Source organism: Miniopterus schreibersii (assembly GCF_964146895.1).
Source record: "Miniopterus schreibersii genome assembly, chromosome: X".
Classification (NCBI taxonomy): domain Eukaryota; kingdom Metazoa; phylum Chordata; class Mammalia; order Chiroptera; family Miniopteridae; genus Miniopterus; species Miniopterus schreibersii.
This window is the reverse complement of record NC_138104.1, coordinates 80,707,637-80,723,565: the sequence shown is the minus strand read 5'-3', so window position 1 is coordinate 80,723,565 and position 15,929 is coordinate 80,707,637. Positions and strand designations below refer to the sequence as shown.

The following is a 15,929-nucleotide window of genomic DNA, read 5'->3' as shown; positions in this document are numbered from 1 at the left end:
TTCCATAATTTCTGTAATAAAATCATATGTATATTCAGTTGAAAAAATCATTACCTACAAAACATAAAACATCATTTTTAAAAAATGTATTGCTTTTTAGAGAGAAAGGGAGAGCGAGAGCGAGCGAGAGAGAAACCTTGATGTGAGGGTGAAGCATAGATTAGTTGCCTCCTGCACGCCCCCTACCGGAGGTTGAGCCTGCAACCTGGGCATGTGCCCTGACCAGGAATGAAACTGGCAACCTTGGGATGCACGGGGCGACGTTGAAAGTACTGAGCCACACCAGCTAGGGCTAAAAATTCATTTTGAGTGGACATGAGACAAGAATTTTAAAGCTAAAAATGGGGACAATCAGAAGAAAATTTTGTGTATAATTCTATAATATCCAATCCTACTGCAAAACAAGATGCTACTGTCCAGCTGGATTGCCCTAAGACTGGCAGAATTAAAGCTCCAGATTGTCTGAGAAGGAAATTCCATTTCGACTGCAATGCCGTTTACAGATTGTGTTGTAACCTAAGCTAGTAACATTTAAAACTTTAGCTTTAAAACTGCACGAGGATCCTAGTCTATATGTTGTCAAATGAGTTTTGACCCAGTTTTCCCACACAGAGGTTTTAAAAAGACCTTCTTGCCCTGGCCGGTGTAGCTCGGTTGGTTGGGTGTCGTCCCATGCACCAAGAGGTTGTAGTTTGATTCCCAGTCAAGGGCACATGCCCAGTCTGCAGCTCTATCCCATACAGGAGGCAGCCAATCGATCACATCGATATTTCTCTCTCTCCCTCTCCTTTCCTCTCTGTCTCAAAATCAATAAACTAGCCCAGCCGGTGTGGCTCAGTGGTTAAGTGTTGACCCATGAACCAGGAGATCAGGGTTCGATTCCCGGTCAGGGTACATGCCTGGGTTTTGGGCTCGATCCCCAGTAGGGGGCGTGCAGGAGGCAGCTGCCGAATGACTCTCTCATCATTGATGTTTTCATCTCTCCCTCTCCCTTCCTCTCTTTGAAATCAATAAAAACATATTTAAAAAAATAAAAATAGACTTTTTTATTTTTTAAAGGCCTTCCTGTTCTTGTTATAGTAACTATTTATGCTAAATTAAAAGGATTGCATCTCCATATGCAGATACACTGCTAGTTTTTTAAGTAGGTGAGTTAACACGGTTTTTGGCATTGAACAGGATGAATTACAAGAATACATAGAATGGCTTTTGCAAGACGGTGGTGCTTCAAAGCTGGTCCAGGGGCTGGTGCTGAACAGGCTGAGTGATGAACATCTGGGAGCTTTTTTAAAAATCCAAATTCTGGGTCCCACTCCTGGAAACTGAGTATAACTGTGGCCTGCTCAGGAATCTCACTTTTTTTTTTTTTTTTTAAAGTTGCACATGTAATGCACTCGGGTTTGAAAACCGTTTCTATAATGTACTGCTTTCTTAAAAACAGGCGGGGGGGGGGGGGTCTTGCCAAACTTTAAAACTATACAGAAGTATACAGGCAAATATAACACCCATGTACCTATGACCTAGAATGACATATTTGCTTCAAGTGTTATTTTCACGTAAAGAAATCGGGTACTACAGTAAAGTCCCCGTGTCCCCCATTCCCTGCTGCTTCAGAAGCCACCACGGTTGTGATTCAGTGCGCATCCTTCGGGCACAGCTGCTGACGGGTGGCCACTTCACGATGTCGCAGCGTAGGCTGGGTGTTCCACAGGGAAACCTGGAAGCCGTGTTTTTCCAGAGAAGGACTGGGATGATCTTACTTAAAGAATCCCAAGACAGTAGAAAAAGATTTGGTAACTCCAGGAACATCAGTAATGGACTGCGTGAGCAAATCCACATAGCATAGTATTTTCTAGGCAAAGGTGTCAAGGTCCAAAGGAATTGCTGGTGTTTGTCCAGAAGTGGTGACGGGGTCCTGGTTCGAATGGTGCTTTCCTCCGGGGATGTGGAATATAACGTGACGGCCTCCCACCCTCTGTGAAACGAGATTTGCAGTCATCCGATTTTTCTCACTTGTGGGTTCAAGTGCCATGAGCAAGAAGACGGTTTCTGTGTCTGTCCAGTTTTTTTAGAAAAGGACAGTGCTGAGCCCCAGCTTTGCAACGAGGGGCTTCGCTTCGGCCCAAGACAATTCCCCTGGATTTACACCTGCAGTCCCAGCAGCCCAACTTCGCAGCGTTCCCTGAACAAACAATGACAAATGAAATAGCACGTTAAGCCATCTGTTCAAGTTGGTGCTTTTTGCCTCTGGTGTTTATAAACCTGCCTCAATAAAAAGCAAAAACAAAATCCAGAGTTTAGCACAAAGCATGGTTGGGTGAGCAGCCAAAAGCAATTTCCATCTCGGAAAGAAACATGTAATTTATTTTTATCCAAGATGTTTGGTAAGGTGTGATTTGCTTTAGAGCAACACATGCGCTGTGCTTGGTATTACTGGGGCACTTCTGCTTTTTGAAGAAAAAAGCAAAGAAAATGTGGAGGTGTCCCAACTGTGGCGCTGAGTTTTTATGTGTAAATGCAGCTTTGTTGCTCAAATTAGCACTAGGAGGAATCTTCTGAAAGGCTGCCCTGACTGGTTCCCCCTAGTGATTCTTGGTAATGAATGCTTGGGGGATGATTTTCATGGATGGCGGTTAGCTTTATTTTGTTTGTTGATTTGCTTTGGAAAATTCCTATGCAAATTTTTTTCCTGTTCACTAAATGATACCACAAGATAGCATTATATTTATTTCGTCTTTTGTATAAAATAAGACTACATGAGAAGACTGGATTATTCGGTTCTCAGCAAGCAGTAGAACAGTCCTAATCCTGAGAAGCCTGTGAGGTGGGTAAAATACCCCACACCTCACACATGAATAAAGCTCAGCCTGGCCGGGGTGGCTCGGTTGGTGGGAGGGTCGTTCCCCATGCCCAGGTTTCGGGGTTTGATCCCCGATCAGGGCGCGTGCGGGAAGCAGCGATCGATCGGTTTCTCTTTCTCTCCCTTTCCCTTCTTCTCGCTCTAGAATCAATGAAAAAATCGTGTCCTCGGGTGAGAATTTAAAAAATCATAATAAAATAAAAAAATTCAGCTCCAAGAGCAACAACGGCTTTCCTGGGGCTGCTCAGCAGGGGGAGAGATTGGGTTCTTTGTCTTCAAGTATTGGTCAAATAAATAAAGCAAACGGGAGGCGGCATTTCAAATGCACTCCGTGGGTGACGAGCGGCGCTGACGGTGTGCGATCGGGCGGCGTTTAATAAAGGGATCTTTCGCTTGCGGCACTGGGGACAAAAATATGTGCTTTTCTTTCTTTGAAGACATCACTGGCATTTCACAGCTGTGCGGATACTATTTGTTAATCAATTCTACCCCCAGGAGGGAACTGCTACAGACCCAGAGGAGAGAATATGGAGGATGTTTTTGTCCAAAACGCGTTCCGCTATCTTTCAAAGGGAACAAAGGGAAAATTGAGCTTGAAATGTACACGATGTTAGACGTCAAATCTATTTCCATTGAAAAAGCTGAGCTGCAGGGATTAAAGGTATGACTAGATGATACCGGTGAATAAAATCTAGCAGGTGTTGCATTTTAAAATATGTGATCCTTTGTCTTCTGCTTTCTAAATTTACTCCCAAAGCAGATAATCGAATGAAACCGCCTCAAACTGGAACCGCGCAAGATGAGGGCAACTTGTGTGGCTTTAATGGCCTCTAATAATCGTCCAGATCTGCGATGCCGCGGCTTCGAGCCGGCTCCACTCTGGGGATTTTTTAAAATCATTTTTTAACAATGAAACCCCATTTGAGAGCTAAGGCCCGGCAGACAATTCTATTGTCTTTTTATGGGAAGCAACGCTCTCGCCTGAAACTGCAAGCAAAAGGAAATGAATTTTGAAGCATCTCCTAGATCACGTGATTTCTTCGATTTCGGTGCCTGCCGCCTGCCCCTCCTCCGCCACGTCACTAAGTTCCCGGATCTACCGCCGCGCTCCCGCCCGTCCCCTCCGCGCATGCGCTCTCTAAGCCCCGCCCTCTGCCCTGGGAGAGAGCTCAGCGGGAGCTGAATTAGCTCCCGCGCTTTGGCGGGCATTCGAACCCAGGCAGTTTGACCCCGGGGCCTCTCAGCCTCACAGACCAAATTCTTTGTCTGCCAGCTTTGGGCACCTGGGGCCGCCTTGACTGATTTAGTAAGTGGATGTTTCAACCGCACGGTAATTCGGGTTACGATCTGCATGTAAAAATCTGCCTGATAACACAAAAGGCACTTATTTTTGGGGATATACAGGGTGTCCCCCCAAATGTATACACACTTTAACAGCTGATAACTCAATTTTGAAAATGAAATGCATTTTAATAAACGCTGCCTTCATAATTATTCAAAGTGTGTGTATAGCTTTTGGGGGACACCTTATATATTTTAAAGCCTCCAAAAAGAGCAATTCCAGCCCGGCTGGCGTGACTCAGTAGCTGAGCACCGACCTAGGAACCAGGAGGTCACATGGTTCGATTCCTGGTCAGGGCACCTGCGGTTTAGGCTGGATCCCCCAGTGCGGGGCGTGCAGGAGGCAGAGGATGCATGATTCTGTCTCATCATTGATGTTTATCTCTCTCCCTCTCCCTTCCTCTCTCTGAAATCAATAAAAACATAAAAAAATCACAAAGAGCAATTCCAGTAGGTTTGCTTTAGGCTCCCTTAAGGACCTCTTAGGAGGACCTTGCTACCTGCGGACAGCAGCTGTTTTGACCACTGACTGGCCTTTATACCTACACCTTAGAAACCAGCTGGATTCTGACTGCAATATACAATTTGCCATGTATTAATGACAGGCAGAATTTTTTATTCTTTTTTTAAATCTTTATTGTTGAGAGTGTTACAGACATCCCCTCTTTATCCCCCATTGATCCCCTCCACCCTGCATCTGCTTAATCATGTGAAACTGAATCAGGAAGAATCGAAGCAGTAATAAAAAATAAAAAGCAAACAAAAGCCCTGGTCCGGAGGCCTCACAGAAGAGCTTTCTAATTTTTTAAGTTGTAGGGTTAAGGGAGTTTACTAAAAAATTGTCTTGCTTTTTGAGGTAGGACAAGCAGAATTCTTAACAAGTTGGTTTCCTGTGTATGGAGCAAAACAAATCTAATTGATTAATTAAAGGAGGAGAAATGAAGCCTGCTGCTGGTAATTAGTTTTATGCTTTTCTATTTAGCTATACCTTCAACCTGTCAGCTAATTTCAGGGTAAAAAATTAGAGAGCTGCCGCTTATGTGACTAATTCTCAACTATGCCGATATTAACATTTTAGTAACTGGAAAGTGACATCATTTTCTCGTTAGCATAAATCTACTTGATTGCACAGGCATTCTACCCTGGAAGAAAATGCATCCCTCCCCCACACGGGACAAAAAGCTATTTTCATTTGCAGTGCAAATGTATGCAGCTCATAAACATCCTTTCCCCCATAAATTGGCTCTTGTGGGGGGAAATAAAGGTTGCTCACCACTAATATAGATTTCTAGAAGCTTCAAGAGGTTCTGATTTGGGCAGTAATATTTCTGATTAGCCAAAGAGGGAAATGAGGTGATGTAGGTCAAAGACTGCAAATTTTCAGTTACAAGAATAAGTTCTGAGGAGCTAATGCACAGCGTGGTAACTATAGTTGGTAACACGGTACTGTATACAGAAAGTTAGGGAGAGTAAATCTTAAACAGCCTTACCACACACACACACACACACACACACACACACACACACAAAAAGGTAACTGTGTTAACTATGCGAGGTGATGGATGTATTAATTATCTAGATTTTGGTAATCATTCTACAATGTACATGTATATCAAATCATTGCATTGCACACTTTAGTTTAAAAAATATATATATATATATGTTTTTATTGATTTCCAAGAGAGGAAAGGAGAGAGAGAGAGAGAAACATCAGTGATGAGAAAGTCATTGATCGGCTGCCTCCTGCACGCCCCTGCTGGGAACTGAGCCCACAACCCAGGCATGTGCCCTGACCAGGAATCAAACTGTGACCTTCTGGTTCATAGGTCAACGCTCAACCGCTGAGCCACGCTGGCTGGGCAGCATTGTGCACTTTAAATATATGCAATTATATTTGTCAATTATTTCTCAATAAAGTTTAAAAACTGGGAAGAATAACTGAAGAAGGGAAAAACCAGATAACCAGATGAGACATTCCCCTGGGCCCTGGTGGAGCCACCAGGAGGGATTTCTGAACACTGGGCTGACTCCCAGACCTTATACTCTGAGGATTTGTCTGGTCAAAATGAGCCAGAATAAGACAAATCGGGACAGCATAGTAAGATTTTCATCAAACTGAATTTGTCTCATTTAAAAGACTGTCCTATGACATTAGGTACCTTTGGATCTTTCAAAATGCAAACGTCCATCTTTATACTGGATGACTCATCTGTGTGAAATGTTCAGAACACACAAATCCATAGAGACAGAAAGTAAATTAGTGGTTGCCAGGGACCAGGCGAGGAGCAGTGAGGAGTGACTGCTAATGGGAAGCAGGTCCCTTTTGAGATAATAAAAATCTTTTTGGAACCAGATAATGTTAATGGTTGCACAACATTGGGAAGGTACTACATGCTGCTGAATTGTCCACTTTAAAATGGTTAAAATGGTGACTTCGCCTTATGTTTATTTTACCACAATAACAAAATACGGGTGCCTGGGTGCCTCCCTGCATGCGGCTTACAAGGAGCTCTCACGCACACACAGACTCCCTCTGCCTGGTACACACCAGCTCTGTGCACACCTTTCTGTACCTCTGTGTTTGGCCCACCCTTTCTTTTTTAAATATGTCTTTATTGATTTCAGAGAGAGGAAGGGAGAAGAGAGAGAAAGAAACATCAGTGATGAGTCATTGATCGGCTGCCTCCTGCATGCCCTCTGCTGGGGATCAAGCCTGAAACCCAGGCCTGTGCCCTGACCAGGAATCAAACCCTGATCTCCTGGATCCTAGGTCAATGCTCAACCGCTGAGCCACACCGGCTGCACTGGCCCACCCTTTCTTCCACCTATTTAACCCCAGTGGTGCTGGCTATAGAAATGGTAACCGAACTCTGTGGGTTCTCTCTCTCTATGTGCCTCGTGATGTTTGACTGCAAACTAGCAACAAACTGCTTCTTTTGCTGTCTAATCTGTCTAGTTGCTTTGTGCCTCTGTGTTTAAGGGCGCAGCTATAACCTACCAAGGTGGGTTGAAGAGGGTGGATGATAGAAGCACATGCCTAAGCAAGTTGGGAGAGATGCTAATAACAGCCAGAAAACGAACTGCAACAGCCTGTAAAATAGACCAGGGTTAGTTTATGGCAAAATTTTGTGTGCGTGAGTTTTATTTTGTGTTGGTGTTTTAAAAATATCTTTATATAGTCCTGTTTATATTGACAGGCTAGGCTTTGGGTCAAAGCCATGGCCAGCCAGGTCGGCATGGCTCAGTGGTTGAGTGTTGACCTATGAACCAGGAGGTCACTGTTCCATTCCCAGTCAGGGCACATGCCTGGTTGCGGGCCCGATCTTCAGTAGGAGGCGTGCAGGAGGCAGCCGATCAGTGACTCTCTCTCATCATAGATGTTTCTATATCTCTCTCCCTCTCTCTTCCTCTCTGAAATCAATAAAAACATAGATATATTTTTAAAAAGCCACGGCCAGTCTTATGTGTCATGGACTACCTGGCTTGTCAGGCTCAAAATTTATTACTATCTGGAGTTTCCTCTTAAATTTAATTTGGGTCAGTTCAGAGGAACAATGCTCACATAGACTTTTCTGGCTAGCATGGAGTCAAAATGGTGACCAAGCAGAGAATGCAGACAGTCCGTAATATATAAATGCGTCTCCTTCAGAAGCTAAAAGTTGGTTGTCTGGGACTCTGAACATATTTTTCTATAGAATCAATGTTGTAAATGGTGGTTAACTTCTAAGCTAACCCATAGAACCTGTTTAATCTACACTACACCTGAAGTATTTCTATTAATATAATATGTAATTTCTACATAGGATTATTATATATGATAACGACTACTATATTACATATAATGATGGTTTTATTAATAAAAATAATTCTGGGTTCTATCTGGAGGAGTTGTATTTAAAATTTTTTTAAATTGATTTTAGAGAGAGGAGAGAGAGGGGGACAGAGAGAGAGAAACATCGATTTGTTGTTCCATTTATTTATGCATTCACTGGTTGATTCTTCTATGTGCCCTGGCCAGGGATGGACCCGCACCCTTGGCATGGGGATGACGTTCTAACCAACTGACCTACCAGACCAGGGCTAGAGTTGCTATTTGTATATTTTAAATATATCTTTATTTTCAGACAGAGGAAGGGAGAGGGAGGGAGAGATAGAAACATCAGTGATGAGAGAGTCATTGATCGGCTGCCTCCTGCACGCCCCCTACTGGAGATCAAGCCCACAACCCGGGCATGTGCCCTGACCGGGAATCGAACTACGATCTCCTGGATCCTAGGTCGATGCTCAACCGCTGAGCCACGCTGGCCCGGCAGAGAGTTGCTGTTTAAACTGAGCACTGTACTAGGCCACAAAGCAATAGGAAACATGGGCTTCACCCACAAAAAGCTATCCCAGGAGAGCTGTGGGGACTGACGATTTTCATATTCATCAGAGTGATTTTTCTCACCTAAATCCTTCTGCCTCCTCACCCCACCCCTTCTACCGAGAGATGGGAAGGGAGCTCTGGACAGTCTCGTAGAGTCCCCTCCTGTCCCTAAGACCCAGGGGTCAAAGACAAAACCTCTCACATCGATGTTTCTATCTCTTTCCCTCTCCCTTCCTCTATCTCTAATAAATAAATGAATGAATGAATGAATGAATGAATGAATAAATAAATAAATAAGTGAAGGATATGAACACACTGGGAAAAAATTTAAATATCTTGCTGATTTGACCAAAATCCTGATATTGACAAAGATAACATAATTCTCATTATAGACCTCTAAAAGACATTGAGGTCCAGTTGGCTGATGAGTTCAGAGCACTTAAGATTGGTCCCTAAACACGAAACCTTGATATGCCCTAAAAATATACAGCTTTTATATGAAAGAAACTTGATTAGGGTTTCCCTAAAATTTACACCATCCTAAAAATGTATACCGCATTGCTAATAACAAATTGTAAAGGTGAAAGTTTTCTAAACTATCAATAATTAAAACCAAATTTCCACGAACCATACTAGAAGAAAAACAGAATGAGTTATCTTTCTATCCTCTTGCTAGAAAATATTACAAAATTGTTGTGCAGCCAAAAACTGTAGGGGAAAAAAGTGTTCTGAGGTTTTTCAGGCAGTTAACAAAACCTTATGTCAGTTTTCTGTATTATTTGAGATTTGAGGTATTTCTCAGCTTTTAAAATGTTATGTGTTGTATTTCCTTTCTGATTCTAAATAACATTCTTTTCTGTCTTCATTTTTTAAAAATTTTTATTGCGAGAGAGAGAGAAACAATTGGTTGGTTCTTGTGTGGGCCCTGACTGGGGACTGAACCCACAACCTTGGTGTATCCGGATGATGCTCTAACCAACTGAGCTACTCAGCCAGGGCTCTTTCTTTCTTTATAATGTTCTGTTCTTTTCTTAAGGGTCCCCCCAAAATCATAATCTTCAAAAAGCCCACAAAATCCGAATCCACCTCACAATGTACACCCCATGCCCAAGCGCACCCTTGCATCTCATATACACGAGAACTAAGAACTCAGGCTTGCTGAATAAAAATAGATACAAGACCCCTTCCCTAGAGATATCTTTAGGGTAGGTCTTTAAAAAAAAAAAAATGTTTCTATTGATTTTTTAGAGAGAGAGAGAGGGAGAGAGATAGAAACATCGATTGGCTGCACACCCCCTACTGGGGATCGAGCCCACAACCCGGGCATGTGCCCTGACTGGGAATCAAACCGTGACCTCTTGGCACATGGGGCGACCCTCAATCCACTGAGCCTCACCAGCTGGGCTAGGGTAGCTGTTTTTATCAGTAAAAAGGTGCTAGTGAACGTAAGTCCAACATCAGACTTCTACTCCAGAGAATTCGGACTCACAAAATTACCACAGATTTATTAAAAGCTAGACCCAATGAGAATTCTTTTTACTAATAAGCTAAGTTTACTAATTAAGCTAATTTTATTAATCAAGCTAATTTTTCTGTTGGTTCCACCAATGCCTTCCATTCCTTTGGTATCACCCCCCCAAAAAATCGCAGAGAACAGCTTTGCGCCATGATTTCACCATTGCCCCAGACAGAAGGGGTGGGTTTTCTTCCTTGTTAGTCTCTTGGATATTTTAAGATTGTCATCATCTGTTATGCAAAATAAAAATTAAAAAAAATCAAACTTTCGTTTTTACCTTAGTATTTTATGAAGCTAAACTTCATTCTTTTTGTTTTATTGACATTTGTAGAAAGAGGTTTTTTAAAGTCTGTTGCTCAGAGTTAAGTGGCTGCAACTTGCAGAGAGGTGGCCTATTTGAACGTGCAATGATCTCATCCTTGTAGGGAGCTTCTAGTCCCAGGATGGTTTTTTCCTCTCAGGCTTTCTTTCATGTCAGAAGAAGAAACATAAAAGGCATAAGGGTATGCCAGATGGTGAAAAATAGGTTTACGGCACCAAAATAGTGTTGTTATTTAAAACTAGGCTAGTATTGAATGCCAGAAGGTGTGAAACCCAGCTCTGAGTAACAATCTCCACATTTAGCATTAATCTTAGCCTGTCTGGAGTTCCCACGGGAGGAAGCAGGGTGGGTCCACCAGCCTGCCTGGGCGGCTTGTTGCAGGGCTGTCCACCCAGGATCCTGGATACCCAAGGAAGAGCCCTAGGCCTCACTTCTTGGAGGGCCAGCTTGGCTCCCCACTCCCTTCCTATCCCCACACCCTACCACCATCACACCAGAAGTCCTCAGCCAGGCGCTCTCTGACTCACCCACTCTCCTTAGTATTGGCTTCTGATGTCCAAGAACCCATAAGGCTGGAACCTTAACCTCCAAGAAGTTCTAGGTTTCTTCAGCATCAATGAAGGTAACAGCTATCTCCAAAAGTTTTCTCAAAACCATTAGCAACCAGTGTCCCTCAAATTCTCCAGCTTAAAGGAAACCAGCATCCAAGAGGGTTGGGCTCCTCACCAAGAAAGTCTTTATTTACCTCCATCACCTTACTCTGAGTCAGTTAGCTTTTGCTGCAGAAAAATCCACCACAAAGCTCAGTGCCTGAAGACACCGGCTCTTGATTTAGCTCTCTGTTCTGCGGACTGACAATCTGGGCCAAACTCTGCTGACGCACTTGGCTCACGCCTGCGTCTGCCATATCCACTGCCAGGTTGGCTGGGGACAGCTGGTCTAGGATGGCCTGGGCTAGTCAGATCATCTTTCTTCCACATGGCTTTGCTTCCCCCAACAGGCCAGCCTGGGTTTGTTCATAGGGAGGTGCCTGGGTCGCAGGAGAGTAAGCAGAAATGATGAAAACACCCACAGCTTCTTGAGATAGGCCTCGACCAGACACAACATTTGGTAGTTGATTGGTCAGAGCAAGTCCCAAGACCAGCCCAGATTCAAGGGCTACACCTCTTTTTTCTTTTTTTTTTAAATGAAGATTTTATTGACTTCAGAAAGAGGAAGGAAGAGAGAGAGAAACATAGAGGGGCCTCCCACTGCATGCACCCCGACTGGGGATCAAACCTGCAACCTGGGCATGTGACCCTACCGGGAATTGAACCGACCACCAACCAGCCAAGCCACACCGGCCAGGGCAAGGGCTACCCCTCTTGATGGGGGGAGCTACTGTGCATTGAAAAGGGGTGCCTGACTGGCATAGAGATATGGTAGGGTACAAGTACAGTTGACCCTTGAACAGTAGAGGGGTTAGGGTCACCGGCTGCCCCCACAGACAGAAACCCAAATTTGCATATGCAAATTCACAACCACCAGTTTACCTTTGAACAACTGGGGTTTGAACTTTGAGGGTCAATAAAAAAATCCGTGTATAAGTGGAACCGTGCATTCAAACCCGCGTTGTTCAAGGGTAAGCTGATGTGAAACATCTCCAATGGGCAAAGTTGACAAAATTCATCCTCTTCTATCAAAAGAAAGCTCTTCAGTACTACGACATTCCTGCTAAAAGTAACTACAACTTTGAAAATCGTCTTGGAAAACTAACTGAAGATCGGCCGGTGTGGCTCAGCGGTTGAGCATCGACCTAGGATCCAGGAGATCGTGGTTCGATTCCTGGTCAGGACACATGCCCTGGTTGTGGGCTCGATCCCCAATGGGGGGTGTACAGGAGGCAGCCGATCAATGACTCTCTCATCGATATTTCTATCTCTCTCTCCCTCTCTTTTCCTCTCTCTGAAATCAATATATATTTTTTTTAAAAGAAAACTAATTGGAGACCCTAATTTGAAGTTCGTTGCTATGTCTGCTCTTGCCCCACCAGAGGTCGTCACGGACCCAGCTTTGGCAGTGCTCTGTGAGGCTGGGAGAGCAGGGCCCTACCGCGAGCTCTGAAACACCAGTGTCCACAGTTATCCGATACCTGGTTCCTTTTGTGGCCGATTCAAAATTTTATGGTGTCCAAGCCAACTGCAGGTAGGCTGCTGTCATAAAGCACATGCCTCCTACAAATGAGACCTCATCTTTATTTTCAAGTGCCTGACAGGAAGATACATTTGGATTCAAAACCCATTTCTGTTATGATAAGAAATCTCAATAAATATATCATCTGTCCATTATGATAAGAAATTTCAATACATCATCTGTCCACCAGAGGAAGAGCCACCAGATGCTTGAAATGTAATTTCAACTGTTGCACAATTTTAAAAGGATGAGAAAAATGTCACTTGCTCACCCGTGCTACCGAAAGTTTCTCCTCCACGATGACTATCAGGCATTCAAAGTGTTCATCATATAAAGTCTAGATCAGGAATTGTGTGTGGCCCATGCAAGCACAAGACCTCATATAAAAAGCTATGTTGATGAAAGCAAACTGTGGTGGATTGGTTACTTCCACAACCCCTCCCATGCTAATATTCACTTTGCAATGGGTCCCTGCCTTTCATTCCTCCCATCCAGTATGGGTCTAGTTCTCCACCCCACCCCCACCCCTGCCCCAGAGTTTAGGCTGGCCTTGTGACCTGCTTTGATGGATAGAAGAGAGCAGAAGTGACTTGGGGCTCTCAAAATTTGGTCAGAAAGCTTGAAGCGTTCGCCTTGATTCTCTTGGAAGTTTTGGTTGCCATACAAGGAATACACGGAGGAGAGGAAGCCTGAGCTGTCCTAGTCCGCAGCCAGACACGTGAATGAGACCATCTTGGATCTTCCAGTCCCTCTGACCCTCTCTCTTGAGTGAGTCCAGTCAAAACCTGCAGAGGAAGTGCCCAGCCAACCACCACAATCATGAGGAATCATAAACTATTGTTTTGGGGCACTACACTTTAAGGTGACTTGTTACACAGCAAAGGCTAACTAAAACACAAAGCTCATTTTTTTTTTTTTTTACTGCAAAGAAAATTTTATTTTATATATAACTGGCCATGAGTTTTTGTCATTAATTATTACATAAATGCTACCCTAGTGCCATTACCCAAGTGACATGACCATTTTATGTCAACAATTCATTTCTTTCTTTACAGAATTTTCATGATTTACATAAGTACATCTCTCAGTGAAGGTTTAACATTGAGATGCAATCTAGCATCCATAATATCTGATGTTTTGCAGATAGCAACATAGAAGAGATGTATTTTTAATCACCTTTTTCATTTGAGTCACCGTATGTAAAAAAATAAATCAATAATTTAGACGTCCTGTCTCTAAAGGAGATTTTCCAGTGCACTGATAGAAATGGCTACAGACAGTAAGATTTTCAGAAACACCTTCCATATCCACATCCATACCCTGTAGTAATTTCTGAACCACTTTGTTTGCCAGCTGCTTTCCTTTGCATACAAAAGGGGCCCCGGAGGAGACAAATGTTTTCTTTCACTTCTTTGATGTCCTGGACTTTCTATAGTCCTTTATTTTTCTTCAACCTGTTCATTATAAATTTAGCTTGGCGTCCGTGTTTGACCTCTTTGACTCTCTTCATTACATCAGTCGGTTTATTCCACAGCTCTCCCTGGTATTTGACAGATTCATTTCTACGTTCTTCAAATTCAAAGGAATTATCCACTGTAAGCTCTTTACCAGCTGTTCTACAGAATGCTTTAGTCCACCTGACCTTGTGAGGAATGCGCTTGTTTTTAAAGTTTTTATCACACTTGGATTTACAGAATCTGAACACTTTGCAATCACTGCAGACTAACATCATGCCGTGGCCCAGGTGTATGGGCCCCGAACAGAAATAACACCTCTTGATAAACATATTGAACTGCCTGGGGACCCACCACCCAAACGTTGAGCTTGAAAGGAAGACAAGCTCAATTTATCATTAAAAAACAAAAAGATGTAATGGGGGGGGGAGTGGGTGGAAGTAGAGATGAAACAAAATTGGTGCAACCTTAATAATTGTTGAAGCTGGTGATTTATTATCTACTCATCTATTTTTGTGTATGTTTGACATTTTTCTTTAAAAAAATTTTTTTTGGGGGGGAGGCAGACACTGGCCTGCCGTTCCACCCATCGATGCGTTCATTGGTTGATTCTTGTATGTGCCCTGACTGAGGATCGAACCCGAAACCTTGGTGCATCAGGCCGGTGCTCTAACCAACTGAGCTTCCTGGCCGGGGCTATGTTTAACATTTTTCATAGTAAAAAGTACAAAAATCGCCCGGCCAGGCGTGGCTCAGCAGTTGAGTGTCGACCTAGGATCCAGGCGATCGGGGTTCGATTCCCGATCAGGGCACATGCCCGGGTTGCACGCTGATCCCTGGTTGGGGGTGTGCAGGAGGCAGCCGATCAGTGACTCTCATTCCTGTTTCTCTCTCTCTCCCTCTCCTTTCTTCTCTCTGAAATCAATAAAGATATACTTAAACCAAAAAAAAGTAAAATAATCAAAAGGAGGGTTGGAAAGAATTCATTAGAACAATGCATACGCACAGTCGCGCGGGGCTTAAAGATGGGAATGTGTTCTGAGAAATGCATCCTTAGGCGATTTCACCCAGGGAACCTCAGCGCACTACACCTAGATGGCCAGCCTGCTACTCCTGTAATTGCGCGTGCTACACTTTTACACGACTGGCAGCACAGTGACTTTGTAAATACCGGCATCGGCACCAGCACGTGAGTGACGTGTGTGCTACCGTGGAACAGCTAGAGGCCAGCAGGTGACAGGGCTTTTTCAGCTCCATTGTGATCCTCTGAGACCCGTGGTCCGCGGTGGATGCGGCGGGCGTTACAGGGCGCATAGCTGTACTTGCAATTGAACACCTTTTCCAATAGTTTATATTTCATTTCCTTGGCATGATTGCATAACGCGTTAAGTGAAATATTTTTTTCCCCCAACGGGCCCCATTTTGACTCTCCAAACACTCTCCACTTCCCCCCGAATGTCGTGATGTTGTATCGGTTTTCTGGGTGCGACAAGAGGGGAATAAAGATGAAGAGCCGGGCCTGACCACGTCCAAAAAAACCTCTCCAAAGGCAGCTTGCGCCCCACGCTAGGCGGGGCTCCGAAAGGGCAGGAGCCCCCGCCGCCAGCCTGGAGGGCGGGGGGCGGGGGGGGGGGTGAGGAAGCCGAGCCTTCCCGGCAGCCTGCTGGGCCCTCATTTCCTTCCTCCCGCCGCAGGCCCGCCTGCCACGACGGTGCGGGCTCCGGGCTCCCGCCTCCCCGCGTGGGGGAGGGGAGGGGTGGGGAGGGGCCGGACGTTGGCTGCCGGCGGGAGCTTGGATTCGGCCCCCCTCCAAACCATCCGGGGTGGAGCCTGAAGCTTCTTTCTGACCGAGGGGGCTTCCTTCGATCCCCCCCCCCTCTATCTTTGTAAGGGGACAA

The 15,929-nt window shown here is 44.4% G+C and overlaps 1 pseudogene across 1 annotated transcript; it reads right to left on the bottom strand.

Annotated features, from left to right (window-relative positions):
* Nucleotides 1–13,789: 13,789 nt before the first annotated feature.
* LOC308551036 (putative ribosome biogenesis protein RLP24 pseudogene) lies at nt 13,790–14,363 on the bottom strand (annotated as a pseudogene). Its single transcript has one exon. The product of its transcript is annotated as a putative ribosome biogenesis protein RLP24 pseudogene (transcript).
* Between the last annotated feature and the right edge of the window lie 1,566 nt (nt 14,364–15,929).